Source organism: Helianthus annuus, chromosome 17 (genome assembly GCF_002127325.2).
Source record: "Helianthus annuus cultivar XRQ/B chromosome 17, HanXRQr2.0-SUNRISE, whole genome shotgun sequence".
NCBI lineage: Eukaryota > Viridiplantae > Streptophyta > Magnoliopsida > Asterales > Asteraceae > Helianthus > Helianthus annuus.
The window spans coordinates 91,426,676-91,444,025 of record NC_035449.2 but is presented as its reverse complement, the minus strand read 5'-3'; positions in this window follow the sequence as shown (position 1 = coordinate 91,444,025).

Genomic DNA, 17,350 nt, shown 5'->3' with positions numbered 1-17,350 from the left:
CTTGTCACTCTCTGAATAATCAACAATAGATTTTTCAATCCCATGTTTGTTCTTTGGTCTCTCGTAATCTTTCAACAAAGAACACCATGCATCAAATTTGTAAGCTTGCACCCAATTCTCGAATCGATTTTTCCAACCTTGAAAATCTTCAATATACATGAGCTTTGGCGGTTTCTGATAAGTTCCAGTCTCATTCTCATTATACAAAGTTTCAGCAGCTGTAACTGGAGCAACGGGTGTCGCGAATGCATTGTAGAATTCTGCAGCCATGTTTTCGATAACACGTTTTTCAAAAACAAACAGTTTCAAGTGGAACCCTTTTCAATCGGAATGACTGTTCAAGCGAAATCAAAAATTTCACACCCAAACTTAGTTCAAGCGAAATAGCTTCTTGAAGCGGAATCACCTGCTTTGCATTTCAAGTGAAATACTCAAATTAGATTTCAAGCGGAACATCCAACTTAGCAGTTTGGAGCGGAATCAGCCGAGTTTAGAGCAGAATCACTAAATTGGAGCGGAATCACTACAAATACCGAAGTGGAATCACAGTTTTCGAGCGGAATATCTGATTTGGAGCGGAATCACTTGCAATTTTAAGCGGAATCACAAGATACCCGTTCAAGCGAAATCACTTCGAAAGCCCATTTCTACCATTTTTAATTCGAATTTTGTTCAGGTTCTTTCAAGGTTTTGTTAATATGCAGTTTTACACAATATATGAGAACTTGAGCCGATTTTAACTGTGAAAACTTGTTTAGATTTTAAAAGAAGGGGTAGAAGTTAGAAAAACTGTTGTTTTTGGCAAGAACTCTTCTTCCTAAGCTCTGATACCACTTGTAGGATCGTGTAGTGACCCAAACGAGTCAATGGGAAGAGCTCTTATTCGTTTTAGAGGCGGAAACCAAGAAACAGAGTAGAAAAACAGCTTGATTCACTTAAATTTGCCTTGTATATTGATGAACTGCAGTTTACAATCTAACGGCACTTCGGCAGCACCTCGGAACCGGAAAATCAGAATCGTTACAACTGATTACGCTTGAAGAGTATTTATAGGAGTGGGGTTCCGCTTGAAAGTGATGAGTATCAGTTCAAGCGAAATCACCAAGGATCTGATTTCGCTTGAAATTGCTCATATACCTTTCAAGCGAAGTCACATGTAAACATTCAAGCGAAATCAGCTCAAATAAACCCTAAAAACTTCTTATTTTCTCGTACAACGCGCCCTGATCTAACAATCCTAATACTAGACTCGATACAAGACGAAGTCGACAGATGTATGCACCAACAAGGACGTGGTTGACTAACTTAGGACAAACGCTTTATCAACTGAGCAAAGCAAAGGTGAGTTCACACACACTAAAAGCAAGCGTCTCGGGGAGGGACACGGACGAACTACTATCATTGTAAAGGATACTTTTAAACTACTATTCCCGGGGAGGGAATACGTTTGGATATTATTAATAAATCACAACTAGCAAAACTAAACAAAACTTTATCATGAAGTCCCTACTTTACAATACTGATTAGTCGCCGGGGCGAACGGGATATTAGGTGATAGTGCTATTAGGTTTGACAAACCTCACACCGTGACCAGGGGAATCGGGCGTGAACTAGTAGTCCTTAATCTTGGTCAATGACGATAGACATTGACTTGGGGCACAACAACACAATGTCTCAGGATTCAGTATTGTAGTTTAGTGAGCTTACAGATGGGGTAGCTCCCCATAACGTGATTATAAATGTTTTATCCAAGCAACTTACGTTTTCGAAATTAAAACCGGTTAACTTGTGAACTCGCCAATTTTATGTTGACACCCTACTGCATGCTTTGCAGGTTGCTCGATACAGCTTAGAACGGACAATGCAAATGGATGGAGAGTGTAAGTCGCAAGTTTTTTACTTTCATCTAAATTGTGGTTTCTAACTGTGAAAAGTTTTAATTTACATTTCCGCTGCAAATTTTATTTTTGAAAATTTTAAATTAAGTCACTAATTGTATTATCATTTGAAATAACCTACACTTTTCGCAAACGGTTCAAAATAATTAGTGGCTGGATCCTGGGCAGTCGCTCGCCTCGCGGTAATACTCCGCATGCGGAATTTAAGGTTGTGACAGATTGGTATCGGAGCTTTCGGTCCCAATCAATAATCGAGTATTTTTATTCTTCTATCTACTACTACTACTACTACTACTACTACTACTACTACTACTACTACTACTACTACTACTGCTGCTGCTGCTACTGCTGCTACTGCTGCTACTGCTGCTGCTGCTGCTGCTGCTGCCACTACCACTACCACTACCACTACCACTACCAATCCACTACACCATAAACCCTACCCCATATATTTTGTCTTAAAACCACCTCCTCTCATCTTTCCTAAAAATGAAACCCTCGATACTCACACTCACATCAGCCGAATTATCACCCCAACCCCTGCTTCCCTTCGAGCTGCCATCGCTAGAGTGATTTCTGGCGAAGATAATCCCGCAGACCACACCCCCGAATGTTTTCTCCTCTCTCTTCTTTTCAGCTTTTCCGTCATACACCCCTATCTCTCTCGGCAGACCAAATTCCGGTGACGTTACTGGTCATCTCCGGCCGACTACCGGTGTCTCGTTCCCACATGCACACCCCCACCTTGTCTAGATCAGGCAACAGAAAGCGAAGGCGGCAGTGGTGGCTGTCGGGCCACGGCGGTGGTCCCTAGGGCTCTGGATTGGTTCCGATGGTGTTTTGGTTCGAGTGAGCAGCGATAGTGGCGGCTTTTATCGATGGCGGAGGTAGCAGCGGTTTGATGCCAACGAAGTGACGCCAGCAAAGAAGCTTTGTAATCTCTCGGTCAGTGAACGATTTGCCTGAAATTGCTTTGTAATCTTTGTGCTTCTTGACTTTTTGTATGACCGTGAGAGTTGGAATAAATTAACGAATGTATTGCGCAAACAATCTGGATTGGAATTGATTAATAGATAAAGTACATGATAATAGAATCTCAAAATAGAAACTGTTATATGGTTTAATGGTTTTGGTCAAGTGTAGGTCTGCCTCTGATCTCTTGTGTTCTTTGTAAATTTTGGATGAGAAAAGTTGTATATATGTTGGTGATAAATTGCTAGTTTAAATTTACACTTGTGTCTGTTAATTTGTTGATTTGGGGTTTTATATACATATGTTGTAGTTGTAGGAATGACCATAAACTGTTTTTTTTGGGTAAAGGGTTACCCCGGTGATTTTATATATCAACAACCAATAAAAAACAAGTAGCATGGAGAAACCCATACTAGTTCAAACATGGGACACCCCCCCATGAGAGTACACCAAAAACCAATAAAAAACAACCAAGGACTACAATATACAACCCAACTAGACTAACATCTAGAGCAAAAACAAATCAGGTCAGCCACCTTTATCGTCCAAGTTGTTGTAGATTTCCCAAGCTTCCAAAAGTCTTCGCACCCTTTGACACTCCTTAAACTTGACACCAACTAGCTTATATCGAACTGTTTGCAAGATTAGGTTGGCCAACACATCTGGTGGTCTCGTCTGGTTTTTGAAAAGCCTAGCATTCCGCTCCTGCCAAACGAAGTATACAGCCGCAGCAACTAGGAGCCTGCTAATAAAGTTAATCGCTGACTTAGAATTAGCCCTAGCCCCCAACCAATCAATAATAGCGTTCCAATCAGGACCAACTGAGCTCATCCCTCCTTTATCACGAACCTTGATCCAAACTTGAGTAGCATAATTGCAATCAAAGAACAGATGGTCGTGAGAATCAACATTAGCATAGCACAAGAGACAGCACATCATATTCATGTTCTTCCTTCTCGCGAAATCCCATTGAAGAATCTTATCTTGTGTCAAAAGTTTACGACGCATGACAAGCCACATGAAAAAAGCATGCTTGGGAATGCACTGAGGGAACCAAACAAATTTAACCCAATCAACCTCTTCAGCTCGACGCCTAATCGAATGCCAAACCTGGGATGAAGAATGCTCAACTAAATCATTACCATCTTTCCACATTAGACGATCAGGAGAATTAGGTATCAAACGAATATTATCCAGTTGAATTAAGACTGGAAACATATCCCTCCACGCCGTTGGCCAACCCCAAATCCCATCGACTTGAATCTCCTGAACCGAACTGTTAAGAGAGAACCCTGCATTAAATATAGTTCTAGGAGTCAAAAAATTACTCAGCGGCCCCAACTGACTCCAGATATCAAACCAGGCTGACGTGCTTCTTCCATTACCGAGCTTGGACCAAACATACTGTCTCATATACGGTCTTAGCTGTAAGATTTTCCGCCAACTCCAACAACTATTCGCCGCCAACTTACAATTCCAAAAGCTATTTCCTTTAAGCCGGTACGAATGAACCCACGCCACCCAAAGAGAATCACGTTTCACTAGGATACTCCAGATGTGAGAGGATATGAGGGCTTTATTAACATCTCCAATTCTGCGAATACCAAGCCCCCCTTCATACTTCGGGACACAAATAGCATTCCAAGAAACTTTAGCCTTACCCTTATGGAAAGAACCATCAGACGACCACAGAAAGTTTCGCATTCTAGCTTCCAGCTCAAGAGTAATACGAACAGGAAGAATAAATACCGAAGACCAGTAGATATGCATGGAAGAGAGAACAGAAATAATAAGTTGTAACCTGCCCGCAAAGGATAGAAGCTTATTCTTCCAGTTAGAGATCCGTTGGTCCAATTTTTCAATAAGCACACTACAATCTTTGTACACAAGGCCTGAAGAAATGAGAGGGACTCCCAAATACTTAACCGGTAACGAACCTTCAACAAAAGGCAAGAAGCTCAATATATGATTTTTGACATGATCTGGCACATTGCAAAAGAACCCCGTGCTTTTTTGAATGCTAGGCACCAAACCGGACATGTTCGTAAAATTTGAGAGAGAATTCATAATACACTGAACCGAATTAATATCCCCTCTAGCAAATAAGAACAAGTCATCCGCAAAACACAAGTTAATAATACGCTGCTTCTCACACCTATTATGGAATCTGAAAGAGTTGTCAAGACGAGTAGCCCGCTGAAGAATGCATGTCAGAATTTCCATTACAAGCGTAAAGAGGTACGGAGAAAGAGGGTCACCCTGGCGAAGACCCCGCTTACCCTTGAAATAACCATAAACATTCCCATTAACACATAACGAGAAGGTAGTGGTCGAAACACACATCATGATCCATTCCACCATCCTTGATTTAAAGCCAAAACCAAGCAAAACATTTTTCAAGAAACACCAATCAACCGTATCATAAGCTTTCTGAATATCCACTTTAAACGCACATCGAGGGGGGCCTGAATTACGATGATAATTATGCATAAGTTCTTGGGTAAGGAGGATGTTGTCAGTAATTTTCCTACCCGGAACAAAAGCAGACTGATTGATACTCACAACTTGATGAAGTACATCCTTTATTCTGTCCACAATAATTTTACTGACACACTTGAACAAGACATTACAACAAGCTATAGGCCGATAATCTGTAACTGCTTGCGGAGAAAGCTTCTTCGGAACAAGAGCAATAAGTGTGTGATTAAGTTGGCCAAGCAATTTACCTGTGTTGAAGAAATCAACAACTGCTAGCGAAACATCATTCCCTACAATCGGCCATGCAACTTTAAAAAACGCAGCCGTAAAGCCATCCGGGCCTGGGGCCTTGTCATTACCAATAGAGAACATAGCTTTCTTCACCTCATCTATACTAACCGACCGGATCATGTGTTCAGCATCAGCGGGGTTTACACACTTAGTGAATAAATCAGGAGTAGGGTTCATAGTAAGCTCGTCTTGGCTCCCCAAAAAAACTTCATAATGATTCACAAAAGCAAGCTGAACCGAATCACCTTCATACACCTCGCCATTCACATCCGTAACCATTTGAATTCTGCTTCGATGGTTCCTACCTTTCACAGCAGCATGAAAAAAAGCAGTGTTTGAGTCACCCGCTTTCAGCCACTCCATCTTAGACTTTTGTTTCAAGAATCTTTCCTCATCAAGAGAAGCAACCTGTAACTCAGCATTTAATTTTGTCTCGATGGTGCGCAAATCAGCATTCATTGGATCCTTATCAATCTTAGTCTGAATATCATCAAGATTATCCCTTAAGTCAGCCACCTTTTTATGAAGATTACCCTGATTAAATAATAAAGCACGCAACGGACTCTTTAGGCATTTCAGCTTTTTCACAACTCGGAACTGGTGAACCCCATTAACATTCATCTCCCAACCATTCTTTACAATGTTAAGAAATTCAGGTTTGTGAACCAAAAAGTTCGCGAATTTAAAAGGCTGGCGTTTAGTGGCAGCAGCTTTTTTAATCGTGAGGACACAAGGCGAATGATCCGACAACCTATAAGGGTAAAACATAGCCATAGCATTAGGGAACTCAGTAATAAACGGCATATTACCCATCACACGATCCAGTTTCTTGAGAAGACCTACACCCCTCTTCGGCTTTTGATTCCATGTGTAATGAAAGCCTGACTGATTAATATCCATGACTTCAATTTCTGAAACACACGCTTGGAAATCTCTCATACCCGTTGATACGGAAGACGCACCCAAAGATTTGTCATCTAAATGCAAGGCCGAGTTGAAATCACCCATAATGATCCAAGCTTTATCACCAACCATCTGTTTATGCAAAGACAACTGGGACCATAAGACACGCCGGGTTATGTAATAGTTAGCTGCATACACTACCGAGCAAAAAAACCACTTTTTATCCTCTTTCAGAAACAATTGGAGATGCATCACTTGAGGGATTTGAGCCAAAACCATAAGATCAAAAACATCCGGGTTCCACCCTATGATAATACGCGTTCCCTTATCACAAATACCTCCATTCGATGTCCATTCCCAACGACAGAAAACTGAATTACACACCTTCTTAAGGTTATTCACATCCACATGCGACTCCAGAACTGCACACAAGCTAAGGTTACGTTCTTTAAGAATCTTCCGAACCTCTTTCTGTTTAAGAGGGCGGTTCAACCCCCTAACATTCCAAAAGGCTAAACTAACCATTGGAAACCCCTTGAGAAGGAGTGCTTGCCCCTTGTTTTTTTTGTGGATTAGTAGTACCTTCCATGATAAACTCATCTGTTTCATTATAAACTTCAATTACTTCTTCATCATCCGACAATTGGTTTTCACCACCTCCATCTTTACTAGATTCCCCAACTTGGAAATCATCAACACTATTTAGCACAGAAAACGGGTTGTGAGAAAATACTGAGTTAGTCGACTCCGGTTTATTGCTAGCTGCCTTTGGTTTTGGACCCACCGGTCTATATTCAAATTTCGGTTTTGGCTTGTTGATTGGAAACCCCGCCTTCCGAGCCACTTTCTTCGGCTGAACACCCGTATATCCTTCCTCATCAACAACCGGGCGTTTGTCATAACGTTTACCAGCATCAAACGGCTTATTTTGCTTATCCCCATTGTTTTGTTTAACCATCTTTTTAGGTTGCCTTGGGCAATGATCATCTGCATGGCCAAACACACAACATAGAGAACACCTATGAGGGTTCCATTCATATTCCACGTACATAGTCTCCTTAACATACCCTTCCCCTTGAAGATCCGGTATAGCCATTGTGATTTCCTCTTTGAGATCTTTATTAGCCGACACTTCAATCAAAGCCCTAGCATAACTGCTTCGACCCCAAGAATCTAAACACATCGAAGTAGTATATGAGTCAAGCAACTTTGGTTCACCAATTGCTGTGGCAATCAAGCTAAGGCCATCCTCCGTGTAAGCAGCTAACGGAACATCATGAATTTTAACCCATAATTGGACTTTTTTCACCTCCGACTTAACCAGCTTAGAGCTTGGATTCCATTCACATAAAAACATCGGTTGGGATCTAATAATCCATGGACCCTCCTCAAGAACAGACATCATACCTGACCGATCAGCAAACTTAAAAAAGAAAAACCCGTTAGCGTTCATCATTGATTTTTGCAGCCCATATTTTTTCCAGTTATTCTTCACGAAATAGTCAACCACCGGATAAGCAATCCGATCTCCCAGGAAATACCCATATAACGTATTAGCAAGTTTGTCCGTGACAACCCGAACGGAGTCTTTCGGTAGAACTACATCACAATCATCACGTCGATCAGAACTAGCAAGTGATCTAAAGTTTATCTTCCGATTATTAGCATTGATCAGCGATTCAGCATATGACACAGGTTTAGTCACATCATCGACCTTGTTTAAATTCGGAACATCATCAGAGTTATGCTCACGATGAGCACTTCCCTCAGTAACTGGAACAGTAATTTTAGTCAATTCATCTATCACATTAAACTTACCCTGCTCGTTATTAGTAGACGGAAAGAACCCCCGCCGCGGCACTAGGGTTTTGCCATCAATATCAACAACTCTTGACGCTAAACCCTGGAATGAAGCAGATGAGAATGGCGGCTTGTAACGACCAGCATGCACATCCCCTTCCGATTTCTTACGTTCATCCATGCTAATAAACACACCTCTCTCAAGAAAACAAGTCAGAAAGCAACCATGCACGAAACCTTAGAAGAACCAGACGGCAAACTCCCATAAACTGTTTGAATAAAAGCGAATGAAGATGTTTGTGGTTATAATATGTCTTATTATTGATTATCTTGGTTACGGTCAAGTGTACATATACGTTAACTATGTTTAAAAGTATGTTTTAAATAACAAGCACAAACTGATTTATCTTTTGATTGAATCTCGGTTATTTTATGTTGCGGATAGATAGTGATAATGATTTGGATAAAAATAGGTGCTTGATGACATAGTTACTTAATAATGTATTTGAACCAGTTTTTCTTTTTTAATAATAACTGAATAGGCCCTCGAACTGGCTAAACCAAACCATAGCTATTAAATATTACATTTAAATGCTACCATAGAATTCAGCTAGGTTCATGCTGTTATTAAATAACCATATTTTCGTAACTATTCATGTGCACATTTAAATAACTATTCAAATCATCTAAATAACTGTTAAATAACTATAGTTATTTAATAATGGTTATTAATTAATGGTTATTAAATAATGGTACTTATTAAAAGGAAAGAATAGGTCTGCTTGTTGACAAGTTAGAAGTTGCCGATATGGGATATAACCGATATTTTTGCTACGAAATGAATGATGCATGATTAAGGTTTATCAAATCGGTATGTTCTGTTAAATGACTAAGATGACAATATAAAGTGATTCTTTGACGGGTTAGTCTTAACATGCTCAGAATGTGCAACAACGATTGGTACAAATTATGTGAGTTAAATTGATATTTTGTCTAATGAAATAATTGTTGTCGTATACCCGTTAGTCGCACACTTATGAACGATCGCACATTACTTACACCGCACAATTTGTAAAGTGATTATTGCATAACCGCACACTTGTCAAAGTGGTCGCACACTCCGTGTGTGGACCGCACACTGACAAGTGGGTCGCACACTTCAACTTGGGCCTTGACCTTAGTGGGCTGCACACTAGTAAAAGCCCACGTTTTTATATAAAGTGCACACCATATACTGTGTATAGATCTATGATTAATCTGTGATGATGTTAGTGAATGTATATACACGTTAAGTATAACATGCAATCGTTGTTACTTGAACATTACTTGTTAGATACGTGTACGGACATACGTGATTACTTCTATACTGTCCTAATAAGTAGTAACCATAATAGGACGTGGTTGACCAACTTAGGACAAACGCTTTATCAACCAAGCAAAGCAAAGGTTAGTTCACACACACTAAAAGCAAGCGTCCCGGGGAGGGACACAGACGAACTACTATCCTCGTAAAGGATACTTTTAAACTACTATTCCCAGGGAGGCAATACATTTGGATATTATTTATAAATCACAACTAGCAAAACTAAACGAAACTCTACAAGAAGTCCCTACTTTACGATACTGATTAGTAGCCGAGGGTGAACATGATATTAGTTGATAGCGCTATTAGGTTTACCGTGACATGGGGAATCGGGCGTGAACTAGTAGTCCTTAATCTTGGTCAATAATGATAGACTTTGACTTGGGGCACAACAACACAACATCTCAGGATTCGGTATTGCAGTTTAGTGAGCTTACAGATGGGGTAGCTCCCCATAACGTGATTATAAATGTTTTATCTAAGCAACTTACGTTTTCGAAATTAAAACCTTTTTATTACTATTATTGTTATTATTGTTATTATTGTTATTATTGTTGTTATTATTATTATTATTATTATTATTATTATTTTTAATATCATTATCATCATTTATAAATAACAAGTGAGGAGAAAAACGAATGAATGGGCTTAGCTATGTGGATTCATACACGAGAAGCCCAACCCAACTCCACTACACCATAACTCTACTGATGTGTGTTAGGTGTAATATATATTAGGTGTATATTTTAAGCCCGTTTTACACTTTTTAGCCAAGTTTTAAATTTATAAAACACGATATTTACTAACACTAAACACACATATGGGCAAGTGCACCCATCGTGGACGTAGTATAGTGTTGGTAAGATACCGAGGTCGTCCAAGGACATAAGAGCTTTTAGTACCAGTTTATCCTTAACGTCTAATCAAATCAAAAGTTAGAAAAAAGGTTTTAAACTAGAAAAATAAACTAACTCTAATGCTGAAAATAAAAGTAAAAGTAAAAACAGATAGATAAGATGAATCACTTGGATCCGACTCGTGTGTAGTGTAACCATTGATTATTTTCGCACTTTTGCACTTGTTTAAGAGATTATCTTAGTTATTGTAGTAGGCCCCTCTTTTGAAGGTGACGTTACCCTCAACCCAGTAGTTTGAGTCAGCAAGGATACAATCCTAAAGGGTCGGATTATTGAAAGTTAATTAATTAAGTTATTAATGCATAATGTGGTAGTCCCCTCTTTTGAAGGTGACGTTACCCTTGGCTAAGTAGTCTGAGTCAACAAGGATACAGTCCTAAGTAGACGGGTTAAAGTTTTAATAGTAGTTTAACTTATGAGGGGATCAAAGAGTTTGGACCCCCGCCATCCAATACCGGTGGGTATCGAAGGAGGTCCTACTAAATTTGACCCAGGTCCTTTGCAGGATCTATACACTGAACAATGGCAAGACTCTTACCAAACCGTTCCCTTAACCCCCGACCAGGTAGCCAACATATCTCCATATAGACCGTGGAGATATGAATGGTGAAAATCTTTTATTTTATATAGACAGTAAAATAATGCCAAGACACCACGGATAAACGATAAGGAAGAATCACCTTCAACATAAGAAACTAGTTATTAAAGTCATTAATACATAACCAAATAAAAAGTGCGAAAATATTAAAAATAAAAAGTACTACACTAAACACTTGTCTTCACCAAGTGATGTAAGAGACTTAGGCAAACATGGCCTTTGACTGTCAAGAACTCTTACGATCAATCTTGGATCCCGAGATGACTCACACACTCTATGATGGACTATGAATGATGGTGGTGGATGATGGTGTTGTGATGGTGGTGGGTGAAGTGTGAGAGAGGTGGTGTGCTAAGGGATGATTTGCAAGTGAACCAAGCATTCCTATTTATAGGCTGAACAGAAGCTCGGGCACGGCCCCGTGTCTATTGGGCACAGCCCCGTGTCCATCCTTCTCTCTTTCTTCATTAATTGCAGTTTGTCTGCATTAGTTGACCACGCCCCCGTATCCGTTGAGCACGACCCCGTGTGCAGAAGCATATCTGTACTATCAAGATTTGCCTGGATTTCGCGAATCTTATAGTTAACCACGGTCCCGTGTCCGCTGAGTACGACCCCGTGGTGGGCGATGTAAGCTTCTAAAACTTTGTCTTTTCTGCTGACACTTGGGCACGCTCCCGTGCTCACTGAGCACAGGGCGTGTGAAGCCTTATGTTCTCTTGTTTTGCTTGGGAAGATGCTGTCAGGTGGTCGGGCATGCCACGTTTGTTCCTTTTCTTGTATTTGTGTTAGATTTAGCTGCCTTTTTGCTTCTTTTGTTTATTTGAGCTCATTTAATCCTGAAAATACAAAAGGAAGACAAAAACACACTTTTTCCAACATTAGTACTAAAAAGGGTTAGTTTTATGCCACAGTTGATGTAATTTATATGTTGCATTTTGTGCACATCAAATACCCCCACACTTGAATCTTTTCTTATCCTCAAGCAAAACTCTTTATAATGTGGCTTTACACTCCCAAATGGAATGGGTAGAAGCGAAGGTTTTGGGCTTGTCATAGAGTGTCGGGATTTCCAAGATTCATTATTGAGTTTTATTTTTATTTATTTACAATCCTATTCGTCATGATTTATTAAAAACGTTTCATAAGATAAATTACTTATTAAGTCATAACATGCATTTTAAAATTCTATTTATATACAAGTTCACATATCTCACGGGGGATCACTCAACACTCGGTCGAAGGTGTATTTTTAGTGAATCACTCGAGAGCGGCATGGAACTTACTCCTACCATATGCTTGCCAAATAATCAATCCTCCTCCTTTTTAACTATAGACCTTTGTAAATATCAAGAGGACTTTTTGGGTGAAGGGTTAGGGTTGGACTAAAGGTGGGTGGTTGGGTTAGTGGTTAGTAAAGTGGCGAAAAGCGTAAAAAGCGTCGGTTTTCGTAAGACTTAATATTGTTCAAAACTTTTTGTTTTGATGAAGCATTTCAAACAAAGTTATTTTTGATTAACTTGCTTGTTTATTTCTTTGGCTTCATTGTCACCATATTTTTTTTTCAAAGTCATAAGAGAAACTGAGCATTGTTACTAAAATAAAGGGTTTAAAAGGAAAAGGGTTTAGGTGGGTAAAAAGGGTGTTTGAAGTGAGTTAAGAAATGAAAAGGTTCAGGCTCAAAGGGGTTAACTAGGGGGATTTTGGGTAGGTGGTAAAAAAAAAAAGAAAAATAATGGTGTAGAAATAAAAAGGGTTAGTCCTAATGCCTCCATCATTTACTTACTCGGCTTTAAGTTGGTAATAACCGGGAATGTATTGTCGTGGCAAGTTGTAAGAACCAAGCGGCTATTCACACAAAAAACGAAAAACGAGCATTTAGTTTAAAGATATGTATTTGTATGCTCAATAAAGGCTCAAAACTTACTTTTGTGGGAATGGGTTTTTATGTGATCAAGTATATATAATCAAATTTTAACTAAGTTTGTCATGTCGTTTCATAATTTTCTTATGTTGGTTCTTTTTATCACGACGCTATTGGTTGTAAATTTGTAAAAAATATAACCGTTTTAGAATTTTGAAATTCCCAACTTAAACTTAGACAAGTAAAAAAAATTAAAATTTTTGAAAAAATTGTTAGTGCATGCGTCTGTCGACTTCGTCTTGTATCGAGGCTTGTACTAAGAATGTTAGATCAGGGCACGTTGTTCGAGATATATGTAATTCCGCTTGAACATGGTAATTCCGCTTGAAAGTGTGTTACATGTAATTCCGCGCGGAATTAGATTCCGCTTGGAATCTAATTTCGCTTGGAACCCTTACAAACGGAATTAGATGCCTATATATACCCTTTCAAGCGAAATCAGTTGTAACTTTTCCGGCTCGAGTACCGAGGTGCTGCCAAAGTGTCATCTCGCTGTAAATCGTTGTCAAATTAATCAAATCGACAGTTTAAAGTGTATATCTTGCTGAATTGACCTCAATTCGACTGTTTCCGCTTTTTGTATTGAGTATAAACTCTTCGGATCGACTCGTTCTGGTCGGTAAAACGATCCTACAAGTGGTATCAGAGCTTAGGAGGAAGAGTTCATACCAATTCAGCGGCAAATTCTGATTTCTACACCTTCTTTTTCACAATTAACAAGTTTTTACGGTCAAAATGTGTCACACCCTGGCTTTGCGGAAGCGTGGTTAATTTTTGGTGTGACTTCTTAATACCATAGCTTAGTCATAACAAAGCTATATGAATTAAAAACATGCAAAATCATCCATTAAGTTTTGAAAACCAATACAATACCATTGTTTTAACGGGAAAACACCCTATCAACCATAACCTTGTCCAACAAACATTACAAACGTAAACATAACATAAACATGGTTTAAGGACTGTGAGTTGTCCAGGAAAGAGTCACATTCCCCAAACCCCGGATGACCTTGGTAACTAGTGCAGCGGGAAAACGTGCCATACCGTGCCAGATCTTTTAGTTCCCTGAAATACATGTAAGTTGAAAAATCAACAATAATGTTGAGCGAGTTCATGTGTTTAGTATGTGCGCGCGAATAAACCTTTACAACCATTGTAAGTGTGAATATTTTGTGAACTCTGGTATGAAAGCAAATAAGGAAACATATCAGTTAATGTGTAACCACATGGTCCAACCTGCGGGCGCATGGGAGGGGATAGGACAAGGTCACCACATGGTCCAACCTGCGGGCGCATGGGTGGTGTTACGACAAGGTCACCACATGGTCCAACCTGCGGGCGCATGGGTAGTGTTACGACAAGGTCACCACATGGTCCAACCTGCGGGCGCATGGGTGGTGTTACGACAAGGTCACCACATGGTCCAACCTGCGGGCGCATGGGTGGTGTTAAGAAAAAGTCACCACATGGTCCAACCTTAGGGCGCATGGGTGGGGTTTGTTATGCTCAAATAGCCTATCACTTGTATCCCTCGGTCGTACTACGAGGACTAATGTTCTTAAGGTTTCACCTACCCAAATCACATAATCTAATAGTTCCTTCCTTAGCTGACCATACCATGTAAGAAATATTCGTAATCATAGTAACATGTATTTCACCCCCGCAGTTTAGAAAACTGAAAACAGTTAAGAGAAAAGGGGGACATGAACTCACAGTCGGTGCGTCTCTACCAAGTACTCCAAATCGGGCAGCTGTGCAACGACCTACATGTGCTAATTCTATTAGACGGACGGCCGTGCCTTAGCTTTATAGTTTAAGTTTTTGGGAAATAGTTAGACAACTATTTCGTGTTTACTTCTCGTATATACTTGGTAGTTAATCTCCTTCCCAAGGATGGGGGATTTAATACATGTGCGTTCGAATTACACCATTAAGTCTCACTTAATATATTTATTTCCAATTCCAAAATATAAGTATTTTTCTCAAAAATATTATATTTTCACTTCACATAACACTCCCAAAAATAATACGTTGATAGAATACGTGTTCGTAATTATTTCCGCATAATGCGTAAGTTACGTTTTTATCGTTCGAGTGGTAATAATAATTACCGTTGTAACTTATATGTTTATCGTGGAAGCGTTCGTATTATTTTGGATTCGTCAACGTTTGTAAATATTATTTTTACTCTAAAAATAATATTTGTGTATTTTTCACAAAATAATCATAAACAGTGTTGTGAAAATATATTTACCAAATATATATTTATCGCGTTTAGTTTTGTGAAAATCCCACCTCCGAATATTTGTAAATAAGGTCGTGGCGAAATATATTTTGAAAACATGTCAAAAATAATTCTAACACTTGTACATAATTCTAAGTGTTAGGTTTTAGAAAAATTTCGCCAGAGTTTCCCCTGTAACTGGGGGTGGCCACGCTTTCAAGCGTATCATTTTCTTTTACAAAATCATTTCAACAACTTCTTTATTCAATCAACAATTTCCGACACATCAAACTAGTCGACAAGTATGTAAATTGCATAATCACATGAACTTGTAGTTTTTCCGAAATTATAGTGTAAATCCCATTATATTTTGTGGATCTTTATATAAAGTAGCTTAATCTCGTAAAAACCTCGTTTTTAGAATAAATCCATCTTTACAACTTCCCGTCATCTTTCACAAAGATTGTTATTTTGTCGAAACTTTTCATTTCACAAGTGTTTATACACTTGTGGTTTGTAAAAATCATACTTGTTAGTGTGCTATCCGACTTTTAGAAAACATGATTTTCTTTGACGCTTGGTCCTTTGAAAATACCACTTGCAGATACGTAGATCTGCTAGTTTTAAATACTATTCCACAAGTAAGACGCTTTTACACAAGTTCATGGTTCGCGTGTGGTAGAGTTTCACCTTTTAACCCTTGTCTCATTCAAAACAAGCTTATGTCATGATCCATGACCATGATTAAATCGGGTTAAACGATGATCCGAGCTACCACATCATAGATCGGGTCTAAATAATCACAACTTTTAATTACTACAACATTTACACAACTAGTGAGCTTTTATCCATCATTTTCCATGTTTTTAGTAGACTTTAATGCTTCAAATTGCAAGATTCCGAGTTTTAATCGTTACACATCGTATTAACCACTTTAGATTAGTTCAAGAGAGTGTTTTAAGCATTATACCTCTTGCTCGAGGCTAGGGAAGAATCTAGACGTAAATCGGGTGGATAAAAGCTAGAGAGTGAGGTCCTTCGCCTTCCGTTTGCTCCGAGCTTCCTAATACGTGACCCTTGACACTTGTAGAGCTTGGAACTTGCAAGATAGAAATCGAAAATGGATGGGGTGCCAAGGGGGGTGTTCGGCCGTGAGTATAGAGCAAGGGGGAGAGAGTAATTTTTGTGTGTTGTGTGGAGTGAATGATCTCTAGTGCCATCTCTCATACTTATAGACAAAAGTGGAATTAAGGACCAAAGGATCTTGTGTTGTCTAGATATGGGACACCAAGTAATATTAAAATGAAAAATGGTACAAGACTTGTTACATGGGGACCGAAATCGGTCATGGGGGAAGGGTAAGCTAGTTGAATTCTAACCACTAGTTAGGCACTTAGTTAAGCTAACTAAGTTAAGTTTAGGGATTAACTTGGTTAGTTGCGTGTAGTGTTTTAAAGCGGGTGTTAGGGTGTTCAGGGACCCTAACTGGCTCAGAAAAAGTCCAATAATATTTATGGCAATATTTTTATGTTCCGGGTATAGTCCGGTTGTTCGGTTGGATAGTAATCTGTTAAAGCGCTTAACAAAGCTTTTAAGTGTCGTTAATACCATTTTTAGTGACACAACTTATTCCCCAAAGTGTCAGGAATATTTTCCTCATGTTTTGGCACTTTATTAGTTAGCCAGAAGCTGATATGGTAATTAAAGTGCTGTGTTTTGTGCTTAGAGTACGTTTTAGGCACATCCAGTCATCGTAACTTATTCCTAGAGACGCTGTTCTACAACCCTTGTATCCCTACACTCACTATGGGTGTAGTAAAATATTTCTGGCTCATACAGGCCTTAGAGGCATTATCTGCCTGATGCTGGCTTTATCAGCATGTTCAATAGGTTATCCGTTCATAGTGCTACTGTGCTTTTGTGCATCATGTTTGTCACTAGAGTTCAGTATATAAATAATGTAGTGACAGTAAATAAAGTAT